General features: G+C 37.3%; 1 pseudogene; it reads left to right on the plus strand.

The window, feature by feature from the left end:
- Positions 1 to 8936, plus strand: part of LOC149207887 (protein DMR6-LIKE OXYGENASE 2 pseudogene) — a 187568-nt pseudogene extending 178632 nt beyond the window's left edge.
- The last annotated feature ends 11951 nt before the right edge of the window (positions 8937 to 20887 follow it).

A 20887-nucleotide genomic window follows, 5' to 3' on the forward strand; every position in this document is an offset into this window, starting at 1 on the left:
AGATTAGGCTTTTGGATCACCCATCAAAATTGAGTCAACAAAGAACTATGTACTTACATTGTTTTCTCTAGGAAATATGGGATCTTTGCATCATCAAAGCAGAGAATATGTTAGGCCCTATACTACTAGTGTAACCCCTTATTGTTATTAGTATAACCCACTTATTATATTGATGTACCCATGTAGTGCCCATATTGTTACTATTATGCCACATAGAAGCCCACCATTGTTACTGTTGTGCCCTACAATATTATTGTTATGTAGGCTTTGATTGTATTGGGACCACTTAGACTCCTATATATAGAAAGGAGGTATTTTCATTTGTATCATCCAAGAATTGTTCATTTATGTAATGTGAAGGAGGTTTCCCCCTCGAAGAGGCTGAATTCTAAGGCGTTGATCTCTCTTTTCTATCTTTTCTTGAGCTGGTTTCATAACATTTGGTATCAGAGCTTTGGATTCTAGGGTTTCGCTGCTCCAAACAGGTCATCGTGGCATATTCGCTATAACTTTTTTTCTGTGACGTTTCAGAAGTCGCAAAAAAAAACCCATTTGAGAAGAATTGGCGCTGAACCTTGGGTCTGAATTTCAGATCTGTTCGCGCGATATTTTCGGAGATATGGTCTGCGGTAGTTGGTCTTTCTGCAGACTCCTGAATTACACTCAAAACAGGTGACCTGGGGAAAATCGTCATAACTTTCTTTCTGAGCATCGGATTGAAATTTCGTAAGAAAGTGCAGAAAGAGGACGGACTGTAGTTTCGGTTTATATATTTTTCAGAGTCAAAGAATGAAACAGTGACACGTGGCACTTCATACAAGTTCGCTCTACTGAACTAGTCTATAATCAGGTCACTGCGGGAGATTGTGCATAACTTTTTCTTGGAGAATCCAATCTGGATAAGACTTGTGGCATTGGAAAGAGGACACAGAGGGCTACTACAAGTCACAAGTTAAGAACTTAAAGATCCAAAATTACAGAGTTACAGTCGTTTCAAGGTAGAGCTCCTAAAATCAAGAAAAAGCAAGATGAGGAAGTTTGATGGCAAGGATCCGATAAATTGGATACTTCAGATGGAGCAATATTTTGATATACATGGTGTACAACTGTTACAAAAGGTATGTATTGCATCTTCATATTTAGAACCAGATCAATTTTTATGGTACAAAGGGCTTTGTTCTCGTAAAAAACTTGTTACATGGTCAATTTTCACGGAGGAAATGATAGCACATTATGAGGATATAAAGAGCAACACCTTCTTTAGAGAAACACCACAACAATTGGAAAGAGTAAAAGGGCTTTGTGACATAATGGAAAGCAAAATTATGGAAACCAGGAAGCATACCCCTCACAACTATAAAGATGGAAGTGTTGTTTCTCCCAGCCTTCCACAACCTACAAGGGTTACACCACAACAATTGGAAGAAAAAAGAGAAAAAGGGTTTTGTTACAATTGTGATATCAAATGCACTAAAGGTCATAGGTGTGCTAAGAAGAAATTATTTTACATAGAATATGAAGAGGAGGAAGAAAAGGATCAAGAAACATCAAAAGAAGAGGATATACGTCAGGACACCACCCCAGAGAAAGAAGAAATGAATCAGACCATATCTTGTAAAGCATTGGCAAGAATTACCACTCCTCAAACTCTCAAGATAGAAGGACATATCAAGAAGAAAAAGGTGCAAGAAGTGAAAGATCACATCGAGAAAGAAGAAATGAATCCAACCATATCTTGTAATTCAATGGATGAAATTACCACTCCTCAAACTATCAAGATAGAAGGACACATCAAGAAGAAAAATGTTCAAGAAGTGAAAGATCACATCAAGCATCAAGAAATGCATCCGACCATATCTTGTAAAGGACTGGAAGAAATTACCACTCCTCAAAAGATAGAAGAACATATCAAGAAGAAAAACGTTCAAGTAGAGAAAGATCATATCGAGCATCAACAACAAGTTCTCCAACTTTTAAAGGATAATGCCACTTCGGTGCAAAATCAAATGAAACAACAGGTAGATCAACATCGTAGTGAAAAATGTTTTGATGTGAGTGATTGGGTATTTTTACTGCTACATCTCAAGCAAGCTATTTATGAGAAGGAAATTTTTGCAATACTACATGCACTTAAAAAATGGCGACCTTACCGAATGGGAAGACGCTTCAAGGATGAGGATGTGGAAGCATTGTTTTGTGCTATTTATATTATCCAACCAAATTGGATAAACGAAGCAACGGATGAATGGAAGAAGAATGAAGAAGTATGGCCACTTATTCAAAAGTTGCAAAAGATCCCAATTCAAGCAATATTGCCAGAAATTGAAGAGGAAGGAAAAATCATATTGGAACCTGGAGCAGTCACAGAAACAAGAACCCGACAGCTACGAAATCGATCAATTTCAGAGTATCTCATCAAGTGGAAGAACTTACCCGCCGAATATTCCACATGGGAGGACAAGAATTTTATATAGAAGCATCAAGAACTACTCAAGCGTTGAGGACAACGCTTTTTGAAGGAGAGGGGCATGTTAGGCCCCTATACTACTAGTGTAACCCCTTATTGTTATTAGTATAACCCACTTATTATATTGATGTACCCATGTAGTGCCCATATTGTTACTATTATGCCACATAGAAGCCCACCATTGTTACTGTTGTGCCCTACAATATTATTGTTATGTAGGCTTTGATTGTATTGGGACCACTTAGACTCCTATATATAGAAAGGAGGTATTTTCATTTGTATCATCCAAGAATTGTTCATTTATGTAATGTAAAGGAGGTTGCCCCCTCGAAGAGGCTGAATTCTAAGGCGTTGATCTCTCTTTTCTATCTTTTCTTGAGCTGGTTTCATAACAGAATATTTGGACCTTTCTTTTCCAATCATGAAATATGAAACCTATTGATATAGGTAGCTAACATAATTCATAAATTAAAGGTGAAATTGGAAACATGATAGAAGACTTCAAGAGTGAGATGCTGCAGACTCTTTCCATGCAAATGGATGCCTTACATATCAGAAGAAAACAAGAGGAAGCAGAGAGGGCTTTGGCCATTTTTTGCCCTAGATGCACCAGGAGGCATCCTAGGAATGAATGCCCATTGAACTCTATAAAGGTTTGTTCAGTCTGTGAAGAAGATCATTCTACAGATAAGTGCCCTTCCTTGCCTGGACTTAAAGCAGTATACCAAGGGGTCGAAGGAGTCACTGAACAGATCTATTACATAAACTAAAGGAGGCTGCATGGACCTATACCATATGAGCAGGGGATGCAAGGGACATCTCAGGCATACTACAACCCCAAACAAGTCACCTCCATACCTTCTTGGCCCCCCCCTGCTCATCCTTCCTAGTCCATGCCTCCTCCTTGGTCCTTCATGTCTCAATATCATGCCCAACTAGCCACCCATTCATTTAAATCCTATGCTCAGTCGCAACCTCAGTGGAATGCATCTCATCAGGGGTGGAGGCCCCAATACAACTCTCTTCCCACTCTTCTGCCTCCACCACCTGCCCAACCACAACCGTTACCTTCTGCTCCACCAAGGCAACCCCAAATGCCTGCCCAGCCAAATCTGAACCCGAACAACAGACAGGCAGAGCAAGTGTATAGTGGGGAACCATCATGCCCAACTTAAGTTGTGGAGATCCAAGAAATCAACTTGCGATCGGGGAAATTCTCCCAAATAGCCAGCCTCCACCCAGGGAGGTTGAGGAAGATAAAGAGGAAAGCAAACCTAAAGCAAATCCACTCTTTCCTGAGAGATTATCCATGACAATCCAGCCTACCCCAGAAGAGACTGAACTCCCGAGAGAATTGAAACATTTATGTGTGAAGACACCACTTCTCCAAGCCATAAAAGATGTGCCTATCTACAATAGGTTGATCAAAGAGAAGTGCTTTAGGTATTTAGGAAGGCACAACAGAGATGCCCCAACCATCAATGTCATAGGACAATTGTCTGACCTGATGTTGGGGCAGATAATCTGTCCAAAATATCTGGACCCTGGAAGCCCAGTAGTTGATGTCCACATCAATGACACAATGGTCCCACATACCTTGATTGATCTAGGAGCTTCCATTAATGTGATGACAAAGGAAACAATGCTCAAACTTAACCTCCAGGGCTCCTTGAGGAAGACTACGACAGTGTTGCAGCTAGCAGACTGCTCCACAGTGACCCCTGAGGGGATTGTGGAAGATGTGATAGTCTCCATTGATTCTTGGGAGTACCCTGTTGATTTATTAGTTCTCCAACCAAAGGAAAATCTCACTGGGTATCCTCTCACTCTCGGAAGACCCGGGTTGGCTACAGTCAATGCCTACATCAGCTGTCGAGCTAGAAACATGACCATAAAGAACGGGCACATGCCCAAGCAGTTCATCCTATATCCTCCTACCCAACCTTTGCTAGAACATGATCTACCTCTCTAGTTGGAGGAGGATGATGAGGATGAAGTTTATTCTGCACCACTTTGTACATTAGAAATTGCCATGGGGGACAACCGCAAGATGAGGATAATATGATTGAAAATTTGATTCAGAATCCACCTCCCAGTGTATCACCATTAGAGGACATAATAAGAGAAACCCAAAACAACCCCTCAACTGATCTTTGTGTGGCCGACCCCACTTCTATCCATGTTAAAAATATAGAGTTTGGCCCAGAAAGAACATTGAAAATCAATCCATCCCTATCTACATCATAGGAGAAAGAGCTATGCAGCATATTGAGAAAACATCTAGATGCCTTCGCCTGGAGTTATAAGGAGATGAAGGGAGTGCACCCTTCAGTATATACTCATCATATATACATCAAGGAAGATTGCAATCCAGTCAGGCAGCCTCAAAGGAGGATGAACCCAACACTTAAAGATATTGTTAAGGAAGAACTGCAGAAATATCTTGATGCAGGATTCATCTATCCCATATCTGACAGTGAATGGGTCTCTCCTTTGATAAATGGTAAGTGGAGAATCTGTGTCGACTATCGGGAATTGAACAAAGCCACTAAGAAGGACCATTTTCTTTTACCTTTCATAGATCAAGTGTTAGACGGTCTGGCAGCGAAAAAGTTTTTCAACAATGTAAACTTTGAAACGGGAACTATAAACTCAAAACGGGAACTCTGGCCCAAAAACCTCAAAAAAACCACAAAAACAGTGCTCAAAACGAAAAGTGTGTATACTGGAACGATGTTTTTTTTTTTTAGGTGTCAATTTTGCGGCTGTTTTAAAAATGGCAGTGACTACGAAATTTTCTACGAAATTTTCCTGCAAAATATAGCTTCAGAACGAAAGTGTTGATACTGGAATAATGATTTTTTTTTTAGGGTCAATTTTCATACTTTTTAAAAAATGCTAATAAAACCAATTTTTTATGTCTCAAACAAAGTTAAATTTTAAGGAAAAAACACATTAATGTTTCTGGTAGAATATCATTTTTCTTTCCTAAGTATAAATTTAACATGTTTTCAACCACAACATGCTAGATACAAAAGAAATTGAAATTTTTTCAACTATAAAACTAAAAAAACATGACATTATGAACAAATTATATCACTGAATGAATTCAAAAGTCTTTATTTGTATACTGAATAAAACAGACATTATATCTCTAATTTGATATTGCATTGTAGATATTTAAACAATAAAATTTATCATACTTAAGACATAATCCAACAACATAAAAATGCTTCATAACTTCTCATTTAACAAAATATGGAAAACATTAATTTTATTTGAAGATACGATGCATACATCAGTTATATAAACTATCTTAAACAATTATTCAAAATCACTCATATTTTCTTGCACACCATCAGAATTCACATCTTCAAATGAGTGACTGGATGCTGACGAAGATGTTCCATATTCTTCTCTTTCATCAACTAGTGCCCCATCTGAGTTCACATGCATGCCCAACATTCCAGGTTTCAAAAGTCTTCTAAATCTATGACTGGTTTTAGCAGACTCCCATGTCAACACTGTTCCTTCTGGTAACAACCTTTTTAGAATCTCTGTCGTCTTGAAGCGAAGAGTTCCTCTCTACTTCCATGGTGGATTTTTGCAAACAATACTAATTTTTTTTTTATATTTTTTCTCTACACACTAACCATAACATAACCATACTTATTTGAATGAAAAAGGGACCAAGTAAATTGATTGTTATCCCCCACTCTACGTATTTAGTGGTTTAAAATTTAAAATTGTTCTTTAACTTGTTTGTCTTTTCATTATTTTCAAAAAAAAATTCCACGTGGTGCATCAACTCGCAGTGATCATTGATGCTTTTACGAGCCACACTATGTACAATGGGTTAATATATAGAGCATATTGTTTCTTTATTATGCTTGTTAGTATACTTAGAAAGAAAGGACATACCATTTATGGTGATTTGGTACATCTTAACTCGCTATTGAGTTAAAATTTCCTCCAATTGTCGGTCAATTATTATTATTAAATGTAGTAATGCACCTTTAACAATGCTCCAATAGATCTTAAGTACATTAATAAACAGATTTCATGGCCGTATTGATGTGCCCTTAATTTCTATGATGCACTACTGGTGGTGCTCCAGGACATAAAAAAAAACACCATGAGATAATATTTTAAAAAATTATTGTGCCAATGAATGCATGATACTTGAGAACACCAATGTTCTAAAAATTATTACAACGCACAATTGATGATGCATTATAATAAATTGGGAATCAATGACTTTTACTCATTATTTTGGTAGAAAACTTTAAGTTTAATATTCAATGAATATAACAAAGGGTAATTTAGACTAGATTTTTTTTATTTTCCACCCGCCCCCCACGCCCAAAAAGATCTAATAAGCACCTTCAAATTACCGAGCTTGATATTGCATACTCTAATCATAATATTTGACTACCTACACCATATCTATGTGTGAAAGCTCTAAAATGTTCATCCATCCGAAAACCTACCAAGAAGTAGTGGAAGATATGGCGGATATATATATATATATATATAATATATATATATATATATATATATATATATATATATATATATATATATATATATATATATATATATATATATATATATATATATATATATATACCATGGATTTGGCACCCTAGATCACTCTTTCTACAATATAATAGCAAAGAATGGATATATGAATACTTTCTACAATATAATAGCATGACTAGGGATGTAAATAGCATAAATATAATCAAAACTTTATTCGGGAAGATATGGTACATACTGTTTCAGAAATTTGTAATTTTTCTACTTCAACTTGAAACTTCTAATAATTTTTTTAATATAATAGAAGATTCAAATTCAAACTTACTCATTGTGATCGGATCGCATATGTCAAGCACTTATTTTAATGTAAACTAACGCTTGTGTAAGTATTCCGAGATTCAAATTTAAATGATTATATATATAATACGAAGGTATGTGACATTAATATAGATTGCATAAAAAAAAATTCAACGTTATAATTATCTAACAACTGTAGTTTAAAGATAAAATATTTTTTGAAACTACTCAATTACCTTATTGTCGAATGCTAAATACAATTTCTTGAAACTATGCTTCGAACGATCAGAGTTCCGTTAAAAATGATAACAACCATGGGCTTGCTTATATTCTCATGGAGATCTTTATTGTGGAATACTAAATACAATTGCTTAAAACTGTAGTTCAAACGTTGAGAGTCAAGTTAAAAATGATAACAATTGTGGGCGTGCTTAGATTCTCAGGGAGCTCTAAATTCTATCGTGCATTTGGTCCTGTTATTTCTGTTGTACTACCAAATGTCTTGATTTTGTATTAAGACTCTAAGAAATTGTGTTCGATTATCGATTACCATTCAGCCCTGCTACTGTTTAGTATGTAGAGATTATATTTATGCTATTTACATCCCTAGTCTTTCTACAATATAATAGCATAGAATGGAGCGTCGATTCCGGGAATCGACGCTCCGGCAATATTCTTTCAACTTGCTTGTTTTAGGATGGTCTATATGCTGAATAGAGAGTATCCATTTTGAATTGGGTAGAAGACCTCGATTCTCTTCATCCAACCTAATAGAAAAGGGTTGTTAATTGATACCTTCCTTCATAGAGTATGTATGTGTAAGACCAGAATGTTTAAAAAATTGATGAGCTATAGTAGGCCCCTGATTGAGAATCGTTGTTAATGAATATGACAGACAAGCGTGCCGTCTATACTCTACAGAGGTAAGAGCACTTGCTCTGAGGCTGTTGGAGGCAATTTCGGAGAGCCTTGGACTGGAGGTCGATTTCCTGGACAAAGCACCAGGGAAGCACGAGCAACATATGGCTGTGATTTTGTACCCCGAGCAGCGGAATCCCGAGCATACATTTGGTCTAGAACCACATTCAGATCGGGATGTCCTCACACTTCTTCTTCAAAATGAAGTGCCCGGTTTACAAGTGCTGCACAATGGAAACTGGATTGCTATGAACCCTGTTCCTAATTCTTTTATTATCAACATCGGCGATCATTTACAGGTTCCATCAAACTGCTTGGCTGTCTAATTAATTTCATCTTCTTATTAAATTTTTTATTTTCAGAATAATTAAATAATTGATTTTGGAATGCAATTATGTATGTGCAGGTTTTAAGCAACGGAAGATATAGAAGCGTGCGGCATTGTGCTGTGGTGAGCTCTTCACGTGCACGCATTTCAATTCCGACCTTTTACTATCCTTCTCCGGATGTGGTCATTGCTCCTGCAACAGCATTGATTGAGAATAAGCAACCGGCGTTGTTTACAAGATTCATACATCAAATACAACTAAAATCCTCTGCAGCACCAAGATTCATAAATCCTCTGCAGCACAAAGAAAATTGCCTGAGCGTCGATTCCCGGAATCGACGCTCAGGCAATTTTCTTTGTGCTGCAGAGGATTTTAGTTGTATTTGATGTATGAATCTTGTAAACAACGCCGGTTGCTTATTCTCAATCAATGCTGTTGCAGGAGCAATGACCACATCCGGAGAAGGAAAGTAAAATGTCGGAATTGAAATGCGTGCTCTTGAAGAGCTCACCACAGCACGATGCAACACGCTTCTGTATCTTCCGTTGCTCAAAACCTGCACATACATAATTGCATTCCAAAATCAATTATTTAATTATTCTGAAAATAAAAAATTTAATAAGAAGATGAAATTAATTAGACAGCCAAGCAGTTTGATGGAACCTGTAAATGATCACCGATGTTGATAACAAAAGAATTAGGAATGGGGTTCACAGCAATCCAGTTTCCATTGTGCAGCACTTGTAAACCGGGCACTTCATTTTGAAGAAGAAGTGTGAGGACATCCCGATCTGAATGTGGTTCTAGACCAAATGTATGCTTGGGATTCCGCTGCTCGGGGTACAAAATCACAGCCATATGTTGCTCGTGCTTCCCTGGTGCTTTGTCCAGGAAATCGACCTCCAGTCCAAGGCTCTCCGAAATTGCCTCCAACAGCCTCAGAGAAAGTGCTCTTACCTCTGTAGAGTATAGACGACACGCTTGTCTGTCATATTCATTAACAACGATTCTCAATCAGGGGCCTACTATAGCTCATCAATTTTTTAAACATTCCGGTCTTACACATACATACTCTATGAAGGAAGGTATCAATTAACAACCCTTTTCTATTAGGTTGGATGAAGAGAATCGAGGTCTTCTACCCAATTCAAAATGGATACTCTCTATTCAGCATATAGACCATCCTAAAACAAGCAAGTTGAAAGAATATTGCCGGAGCGTCGATTCCCGGAATCGACGCTCCATTCTATGCTATTATATTGTAGAAAGACTAGGGATGTAAATAGCATAAATATAATCTCTACATACTAAACAGTAGCAGGGCTGAATGGTAATCGATAATCGAACACAATTTCTTAGAGTCTTAATACAAAATCAAGACATTTGGTAGTACAACAGAAATAACAGGACCAAATGCACGATAGAATTTAGAGCTCCCTGAGAATCTAAGCACGCCCACAATTGTTATCATTTTTAACTTGACTCTCAACGTTTGAACTACAGTTTTAAGCAATTGTATTTAGTATTCCACAATAAAGATCTCCATGAGAATATAAGCAAGCCCATGATTGTTATCATTTTTAACGGAACTCTGATCGTTCGAAGCATAGTTTCAAGAAATTGTATTTAGCATTCGACAATAAGGTAATTGAGTAGTTTCAAAAAATATTTTATCTTTAAACTACAGTTGTTAGATAATTATAACGTTGAATTTTTTTTTATGCAATCTATATTAATGTCACATACCTTCGTATTATATATATAATCATTTAAATTTGAATCTCGGAATACTTACACAAGGGTTCGTTTACATTAAAATAAGTGCTTGACATATGCGACCCGATCACAATGAGTAAGTTTGAATTTGAATCTTCTATTATATTAAAAAAATTATTAGAAGTTTCAAGTTGAAGTAGAAAAATTACAAATTTCTGAAACAGTATGTACCATATCTTCCCGAATAAAGTTTTGATTATATTTATGCTATTTACATCCCTAGTCATGCTATTATATTGTAGAAAGTATTCATATATCCATTCTGTGCTATTATAGTGAAGAAAGAGTGATCTAGGGTGCCAAATCCATGGTATATATATATATATCCGCCATATCTTCCACTACTTCTTGGTAGGTTTCCGGATGGATGAACATTTCAGAGCTTTCACACATAGATATGGTGTAGGTAGTCAAATATTATGATTAGAGTATGCAATATCAAGCTCGGTAATTTGAAGGTGCTTATTAGATCTTTCTGGGCGTGGGGGGCGGGTGGAAAATAAAAAAAATCTAGTCTAAATTACCCTTTGTTATATTCATTGAATATTAAACTTAAAGTTTTCTGCCAAAATAATGAGTAAAAGTCATTGATTCCCAATTTATTATAATGCATCATCAATTGTGCGTTGTAATAATTTTTAGAACATTGGTGTTCTCAAGTATCATGCATTCATTGGCACAATAATTTTTTAAAATATTATCTCATGGTGTGTACTCATGGTTTTGTATTATAAATGTAATTTATTTTTTTTACGGTTTTAATTAGGATATTAATAAAGTATAATAAAAATAAGTGATGATAGATGCTATATTTTAATTGAGTGGATTATTTTTAATTGGTTATATTTCTCTTTAATTTTCATAACTTAATGTTTTGACCAAGAACCCTTTTTGGCGTGAAAAGCTTACGAGTTGGGGTTTATAACTCTCACCAAATACATTTTAGAAATGTTTGTCTTTCTTCTTAATGAGTCTTTGACTGCTCACACTTACATTACTAGAACATGCTCTTTTGAGGTTACCTGTGGAGATTTAATTATGTAGTATATTCCTTTTATGGTTTTCTATACAAATTGTCGATTGTACAAGTGCTTTATAAATCATATCTGGGTACATTGTGTGGAGAACTATGGTATCCCCAGGCAACTAGATGTAAAAAAAATTAATTATGTTTTGCTAGGGATAGTAAAAGGTTACCTATTATGTTATGCATGTTGCTTGTACATCTTCTTTGGTGGTTGTTCATTTTTCATTAGAAAAATAAAGAAAAACCCTTATGTTCTCACATCTAAATTTTGTTTCACCATTTTGGGTATTAAACACCTTGGAAGGAAACACATGTGAATGATAAATCCTATAATAGTATGCTTGACATATATTACTAATATTACTAATTTTAAATTAGTTTTTCTTTCAATTTTTCTTAGCTCTCATGTATTACTTTCTTCGACTCTGATATTTTTCTCATTACATTATATTAGTTACAGTTGATACTTTTCAAAAATAGCTTGAAAGCCTTCATTCAACATATTATGTTTATGTGTGTTAGATAGAAATATCTAGAACAATAAATTCACCTAGTATTAAAAACAATCTACACATTCATTTACACATTTTTTTATGTTTTCAAGAGTACTTATATGTGTGTGTGTGTGTATGTGTGTTTAGTCCGTGGATAATGCAGGCTTAACCTAGGGCTTGCAGCAATCTTCAAGCCTATTAATTAGCGTTTATGATTGTTCCACTTTGGTTCAATGACTTATAGTTTGTTTATTCACCTCGATAACTAACCTAACCCAAAGAAATATTACATTCCTCTTTTGATTTCATAATTTTCAAATTACAAAACATTAATACATTGGAATAACCACAAGCATAAAAAATAAAGACAAAAATCAGAAAAAAAAAATACATGTTTAACATTCATTCGCTTATATGAATAAATGACTTGGCCTACCACAAAACCACAGTGAATAGAAAGATGCTCTACCCAACCAATGGGAACTGGTACCTGTACTGGAACTCCCCCTCAGACAATTTTCTTTTTGTTTTGCTAAACTAAGAGTTGTAACTTCTATTTCATTAAATCGGAAAGAAAAATACATAAAATACAATAGTCCCCAAGGAACTTTGGGCTAAAGAAATATCAAACTGCTTAAAGCCATAGACCCACAAACAGAACAACAAAACCCTCGAAAAACAAACATAAGTCAACACCGTTCGATCACCCCTCAAAGATCTGACGGATGAGGCTCATATCGGGGCGAGAACCTGCAACCACGTTAAAATTAGAATCAAACCCAATGAGGAAATACAGACCATTCTAAAAGGATTTTGGGTCTGAACGGGGGGATAACCCTCGAGTATGTAGTCCACCCGAAATCCACCGATTCCCACCATGAAGCACAACAAACTCAAAGGATAACACTCACCTTGACCTACATACATATCCTTAATCGTCGAATCTCCTCACTAGATCTAACGGCAGAGGAAGACATCGCTTTACCTACATACATATCCTTAATCATCGAATCTCCTCGCTAGATCTAACGGAAATTGAGAAAGATCCATTACAATGCAATTTCATTCAGCAAAGAATTAATGCTCTTCAATTTCTTCGAGATGCAATGCAAGAAATTGGGTTGAAGAAAGGGGACTTTAGTGAATCACGTGTGGCAAAAAAGGCAAAGGAACCCCAACCACCATTACATGGAATGTTTGGAAAGACATATATTGGGAGATTTGCAGACATCAAAGACCCATTAGAAGAGGAAAATGACCAAAATGAAACTAGAAAATAATGTGGAAGAGGACAATGATGAAACTCTAGAGGACGAAGAATTTGGATTACGTGACATTGTTGATTAAATTTAAGTTATGCTTGTAAATCAAGCTTTGCAATGTTTTGACTTTGACATTTTATGAGAAGAATAAACACTCAATTAGGGTTGTTATATGTTCAATATTGGTAATATGTGATTTCTGCATTGATTTTTAAGTTAATCATTATTTTTTGAAAAAAAAAGTAGTTATTATTATCTTTTTGACATGTAATTCATAAAAAAAACTATTATTTGACCATTTTTAGTTAATATTTTTGTATAAAAATTGTGATTTTGACATGTTAATTCTAGCAAAAAATTATCAAAACGTTTAGTTTTTTTTGTTATATTTATGTTAAAAATGGTTATTTTTTATGTCCATTGTTAAAAAATGTTGTTTTTTAGAAACAATTATTTCATGTGGATTGAAAAATTAATTAAGGATGTCTAAACATGTAGATTATCTAAAATTCAAACTATCGACTTTCTAATTTAAAAACGCAAAACAATAAAAACCCCACTAAAAAAAAAAAAAAAAAAGATAGAGAACAAGAAAATATGAATACAATGACGACTTCAGAAACTATCAAATTTAGAAAATAATTTTTTACATTTCACACACTAGAAAATTTAAAGTCAAAAAATAGGTCTTTTAAAAAAAGGGTGTGATGCAGAATACTCACTTTTTAAAATCAGGATGAAAATCACTACCATTCACTACCATTCTAAAACTTAATGCACATGAAAAAAATTAAAGTTCCAAAAACCATGTTCTAAAAAAAACATGTGTATTCTGCATCACCACTTTTGAAAATCGGGTCATTTTTTTGCCACCTCTACAAAACGGGTAACAGTATCAGTTCTCGTTTCAAAGTTTACATTGTTTTTCTCCTTCCTAGACGGGTTTAGAGGGTATGATCAGATTCAAATCAGCCCAGAAGACCAAGATAAGACCACTTTCACTTGTCTTTGGGGTACCTTTGCATACCGGGTCCTTCATTTTGGTTTGTGCAATGCTCTAGCCACTTTCCAAAGAGCGATATTGAGTATATTTTCTGAATTGGTTCATGATGTAGTAGAAATATACATGGATGATTTTACTCCTTATGGCTCTGACTTTTAGGAAGCTTTATCTAACCTAGGAAAAGTTCTAGATAAGTGTATCGAGATGAACCTATCCCTCAGTCTGGAAAAGTGTGAATTTTTTATGACTGAAGGGACCGTGCTAGGTCATGCAATATATCAACAAGGATTGTAGGTGGACCCCAACAAAATTACCATCATCCAAAGGGTCCCACCTCCTCAAAAAGTGAGAGATGTTAGAAGATTCCTAGGCTTAGATCGATATTACAAGAGATTCATTAAAGACTTCAGCAAGTTACCCTCTCCTTTGTTTTGCGTCCTAGGCAAAGATGTGGAGTTCATATGGTCGAAAAACTGTCAAGAAGCCCTAGATACCTTAAAGAGAAAGCTAGTGACTGCCCTAATTCTCAGAGGCCCAAACTGGGGCCTACCCTTTCACATTCACACAGATGCCTCAAACAAATAAATAGGAGCATCCTTAGGACAAATTGATGAAAAGTTACCTTATGCCATATAATTTATAAGCAAAAGCTTGTCAAAGGCAGAGTTAAACTATACAGTGACTGAGAAGGAACTCCTAGTTGTCATGCATTCCTTGAACAAATTCAGACATTATATCACAGCCTATGAAACTTTTGTGCACATTGATCACACTGCAATTAGATATTTAATGAACAAACTAGATAAAGCCTGATAAAGAGAATGTTGTTGCTGAATTTTTGTCTAGAGTAAATTTACCTGTAGGTGAAGAAGGAATGGTGGATAACCAAATGCCAGATGAACACCTATTTTCTATATCAGTACTCTCTCCATGGTTTGCTGATATAGCAAACTACTTGGTTTCAACACAGTTCCCAACAACACCTATCCTTAAAGGAGAAGAGCAAGATAGTAAGGAAAAGCGCCCCTTTCACCTGGATTGGAGGCAATCTCTTCAAACTTGGCCCATATCAGATCTTGAGAAGATGTGTCAGGGAGGAGGAAGTCTTTGAAATCCTCCTGACCTGTCATGATGGGCCTTGTGGAGGTCATTTTGTAGAAAAAATAATTGCCTTCAAGATATTGCAAACAGGCTACTACTAGCCCACTCTTCATCAGGATGTGAGGAGATATATGAGCCAGTGTGATCGGTGTCAGAGGATGAGGAAACCCACTCCAAAGGATGAAATTCCCATGCAACCTCAAGTGACCTTTGAGCCATTTGAGAAGTGGGGCATGGACTTTGTGGGGCCTATCAACCCCCCTTCAAAGCAAAAGCAATACATCATTGTGTGCACTGACTACCTGACAAAGTGGGCAGAGACAAAAGTAATCAAAGTAGCGATTAAGGAAAAATTAGTTGAGTTTTTGAGGGAAAACATATTCTATAAGTTCGGGTATATGAGAGAGTTGGTCACAGACAAAGGCAGCCAGTTCACCTCCAACCTGATTGAAGACCTGCTCACACATCATAAGATCAAGCACAAGACTTCCAGCCCTTACCATCCATAAGCCAATGGGCAAGTGGATGTCACTAACAGAGCATTGGAAGGGATCCTAACCAAGGTAGTGAGCAGCAGCAGAAAACACTGGGCAGATAGATTAGTTGAGGCCAATTGGGCCTACAACACAACATGGAAGACCACCATCGGGTTCACACCCTATGAACTGGTCTATGGGAAGAAGGCTTTGCTGTCAATAAAGTTTGAATTCAATACCCTAAGGATGACAGCTCAGCTGGACCTAGACCTCAACCATGCATAGAAGGAGAGATTACTTCAGCTCAATGGATTGAATGAATACAGATTGCAAGCAATTCTCCATACAGAGGTAGTTCAGCTTCAAAGAAATATATGCATGATAGAAATATCAAGGAGAAGCAATTACAAGAGGGATATTGGGCACCACTTTATGATTCAAGATATAAGGATTTCAAAGGCAAGCTGTGGACAAGATGGCTGGGACCCTACACTATGGAGAAATGCAATGAAAATGGTTCAGTTCTGATCAGAACCATTGATGATGCAGCCATCCCCATGCTTGTCAATGGATGTCGGTTGAAAGTCTACAAGAAACCCCTCTCCAAGCAAGATTTTATTAAAGATTTGAATAAAACAAAGATGTTAGTGGAGCATGTCTCAGCTTCCACTCACTGAAGAAAAAAAGAAAAAATAAAGACTGAAGTGAAAACCTCCATGAGGCACTTGAGTCCCATCATTGGGTTGAAAACCTCTTTTGAGGTGGTCCAGTGATGTCAAAAAAAAAAAAAAAAAAAAAAAAAGGGGGAAAAGAATAAGATCCCTTCGTGAAAACTTCCCTTGGAGGCGCCCAGGGCAGGAAATTAAGGTGAAAAACTCTTTGAGGCGCCTTAGTTGTTTTCAAAAAAAAAGAGAAAGAGAAAGAAAAAATGAATCTTTATTGCATTGTAGGTTTGCAGGAGGACGACAGGGAGCAGGAGAAGGTGCCAAGGGGACCTTGGCATTTATACCAGTATCCATCTTATCTTCTCCACACCTTCCTCCATCATTTTTGGTATCTCTTTCACCCCACTGTACCTCTTCTTCAAAAGCTATGTTTTCTACATGAGGCTCCGTTTTTTTCTACAGGAGGCTCCTATAGGAATTACAGAGAGCCAAAAGTGTCCACAGGAGGTAGTTTGAGGGACAAGAAAAGCTTCATGGGGAACCTATAATCCCTCTTACCATCTTCAAACTTCCTTGCCTTCATTTCCAAGCCTGCATCACACTCTAAGCATCATTATTATTTTTTTCTTTCCAGGAAAAAACACAGAAAAACAGTTTTTCAGTTTTGACAAAAAAAAGGAGCAAAAGGCACCATTAACTTTACTCGAAGCATACCTACTATCCCTCCATCATTCATCTCCATCTCTGGCATCATTCTCGAGCTCCAAGCACAGGGAAATAGCTGAAGTTTCAAGGGGAGAAGCAACTACAGGAGCTCCTGTAGGAATTCCTGTAGCAGCTGATCCCATAGAAGTCCAACACCAGCAGCAAGGGACAACACATCTGAAGGTTGGAAAGGCACATGTAGCTCAGCTCCAGCAAAAGAAGAACCTGCAAAAACACACAACAACACATCAGCAAGCAGAGACAACATGCATGAAGGAAAATGAAGGCATGCAGTAGAGAAAGCCGAAGCACATCACAGTCGATGGCAACAAATACACTTGGATTACAGGTAAGTAGCTAAGTCACTCCTCTATTTTCATTTGTGTAATTAGGAATCATATGAAGGCAACGAGATGATTGAAATTTAAAGAGGGAAAGGTGGCAAGTTAACTTGGCCACCTTCATTTAGTTGAGTCTACTTAACTGAGATACCACCCACACGTGCGCACAGTCAATTCAAGCAAGAGATGTGAAGGATAGGTAGTGGGATGAAGAGTTAACTCTAATGCAGTAATGAGGTGATGATTATGAGGGGGGTCATGATGACTAAGTAGATGGGGACCAATGGTCCTAATTTTGGCAACATACACCTTGCAAGCTCAACACTCATAACCGAAAACAGCGATAAAAGGTAATGAGCACTCCTCCCCGCGCATTCTCACCACATTTTCTTTAGCTTCTCCTTGTAACTCAGCCACACCACAATATTCTTATGCCCCCACAGCCTCGTATCCACCATCCTCCATCAATTTCCTCCATATTTCTGCTCTCGACATTTTCTAGAGGAGCACCTACAGGAAATCTACAGGAGGGACAGCGAGTTTCTACAGGAGGGGCCGTGAGACATTTTGAAGGGAGGAAACGTGATTTTTGGCACGAATTTCAGTATGAAGAGGTAGGGTTCATGAATTACATTTTTTGAATATCAAAATGTGAAAGAATTGGTCTCAAAATGAGTATTAAATGAGTCTTTAAGAGGGTAGAAAAACATTAAAAAAAAATCTGTTTTTTTTTTAAACACAGTCCCCTCTCTTTTTCTATTTCACTCAAACTTATTTGTCTCCACCTTGATATTTGGTTTTTCAAAAGATGTACAGGAAGTATGATAGGGGGGTTTATGAGAAAAGAGCCCAATAACTCCACTAAACTCCATGCACATCCTCAAGTGGTGGAAATATTTACAAGGCAAACTGGATGAATTTCTTTGAGAATTTTAGAGGGTTTGATGATGAAATTGCCTATGAATTTTCTCTCTCTCTAGTCCCTCACGCAAGTACTCATGCTACTATAACCATTAGAGGCCTCTCCATTGAAATAATCCCTAAATTCATCAGTAAGGTCACTACCATTCCTCTTGGGCTGCCTTGGAGTAAAGATGAGAAGCCAATTGGCTAGGCTGCCAAGAGGAAAATTTTCTAAGATAATGAAATCCCTGTTGAAGACAAAAATGGAATTAGGAGAGCTAGTGTACCATATCCCTGGGATGAGGGTAGCTACCAAGTGATCAAATACATTTCTTGTGAGGGGAGGCACAACATTGTTTATGGATATCATTTCAGAATCCTCCAAGAATTGAAATATGGCATGAATACCCTAGCACATCAAAAGCTCAGTATCACTTATTTTCTCCTTCAGTCCCGCATTGACTCCAGCACCAAGGTACAAGAAGGAAATTCACAGGAGCTAGCTCACCACGACCTAATCAAGATCCTAGTAGAGGAAGCCCTCCATACCCTTACAATCCCTATAGCATGGGAAGTTTTCAGAAATATGACAATTGAGGATGACATTAAGGCATTAACCTATGATGTTAGTCCTGCTGTCAGTGAGGAGGGAGAATAGCAAGGAGGAGAAGATGAAGCTAGTGTTGACATAGCAGAGCAAGAGAAGAAATAGGAAAGAAAATAAATAGAGGAGGGGAGAGTTGAAGAGACAGAACAGGATGTAGAAAAAGAGATAGAGCAGGAGGAGGAAAAAGAAACAGAAGAGGGAGAAAAGGAGGCAGAGAGGGCAAAGCAAAGAGAAGAGTCCCCTAAAACTTTGGAAAGAGAAGCAGCACTTGCCCTCACTTCCCTCGGTAAATTAGTCAAGTAGAAGCAGAAGAGGAAAAGAAAAACCACCATGAATTTCAGGGCAAGGAAGAGTACCGGAATTAAAACAGGCAAACCTCAGCCCTCATCAAAGACTCCCATCAACCTTGAAGATTCACCATCTGCCAAGGTGAAAGAATCTCCTTCCAAGACACCCATAACCTATGAAAGGAGGACTACAAGATCTTATACATGGAAGGGGAAGGAAATTCTACGGGACCCTAAAACAATCCTACAGGAGACACTGTCCAAACTACATGAGACACAAAAACTTGAGGGAAAAGTAGGAGGACAGCCAGAGGTGAAAGAGGAAGCACAAGAGCTACAAGAACCTCACTCATAGCCTAACCTTGACTCCTATTACAGAATACTTGAGGGAGGCAGGATAATCCAACAGAAATGTTCAATTCCATTGTTTTTCGAATTGGAAAAAGAGAGAGTAAGAACACATAGGTGGATGTAGATAGCCAAGTCCAAAGGAGTTGAGGATATTGGCCACATGGAAGAAAAACTTAGGGAAATGGGCAGGGAATTGAGTCCTCTCAGAGACAAAGAAGCCATTACAAGAAGCCATCTTGAGAATGAAAATGAATTACTAAGGAGGCAGCTATAGGAGAAAAGGACTCATTTGTCATACATGGCCAGCTTATCCATAGAAGCATTACAATGCAAATCAACACCAACCAAATCTTATGGCATCTATCTTAAAGATCAATGGGTTCAATTCCAAATAAAATCTTTGGCACAATGAGGCACATTGCCTTTCCAATACTACAGGCAGTTCATGGATTTGTGTGACCAAAGCACCTCTGAGGAAAAAGCAAAGATGGCAGAGTTCTATCTACACAACATGGCCCTCACAGACCTGAATATGTGGGAACTTAATGCCAAGCTAGGGGATCTGCAATTAATGGCCATGGCATCATGGATGAAACATGAAGAATTCAGGGTAGCAAAAATGAAAAGATTATTAACAAAATAGTAGAATGAACCATTGATGATAAGAGCTGAGCCATTAGATCCTATGGCACTCATCAGCACACACAACCTGCTTGCCAATGACCCTTAGATTGCCCCTAAATATCTAGCCAATCAGGAACAAGCCATTGCACACTTTGAAGATATGCTTAGGCTACTTGGGGATGACTGTGTGCATGCATGCATGAGAAGATGGAACACCCTACCCCACAACTTGCAAATTAGAGAATACCATTCCCCCATGAGGCTGAAGGAGGCATTGAAAAGAGTGCCAATGTACAAGCACTCCATGCAAAGGCTGAAGGTCAACTGGATTGGCCTCAAACTGAGTCCTCCACTCATATTAGGCATGCTGGAAGGCAGAAGAGAAGAAGAGGAGAAGGAGTAGTGGAAGGACATATATAGAAAGGTAGGATTTTATGGAGAACATGAGCAGACCACATCAGAATCTTAGAATGCTAGGGAAGCCACCAGGGCCATGAAAGACCAAGAGATTGACTAGGTTGCTCAGAGAATGAGAAACACTTTCAGTAGGGGTGATGATGAGCCTCATAAATGGGTAATTATATGGGCTCATTTTACCTCCTAACCTAGTCAAATCAACCATTCTCTTAGATTATTTTATGATTTTATGATTATATTTATGCTTATAGGGCGAGTTGAGATAGTTATTATGCCATGTGGTCTAACATGTATTTAA

Source organism: Pinus tabuliformis, chromosome 1_2 (assembly GCF_031772625.1).
Source record: "Pinus tabuliformis cultivar Carrire ecotype Pingquan chromosome 1_2, CPIR1, whole genome shotgun sequence".
NCBI lineage: Eukaryota > Viridiplantae > Streptophyta > Pinopsida > Pinales > Pinaceae > Pinus > Pinus tabuliformis.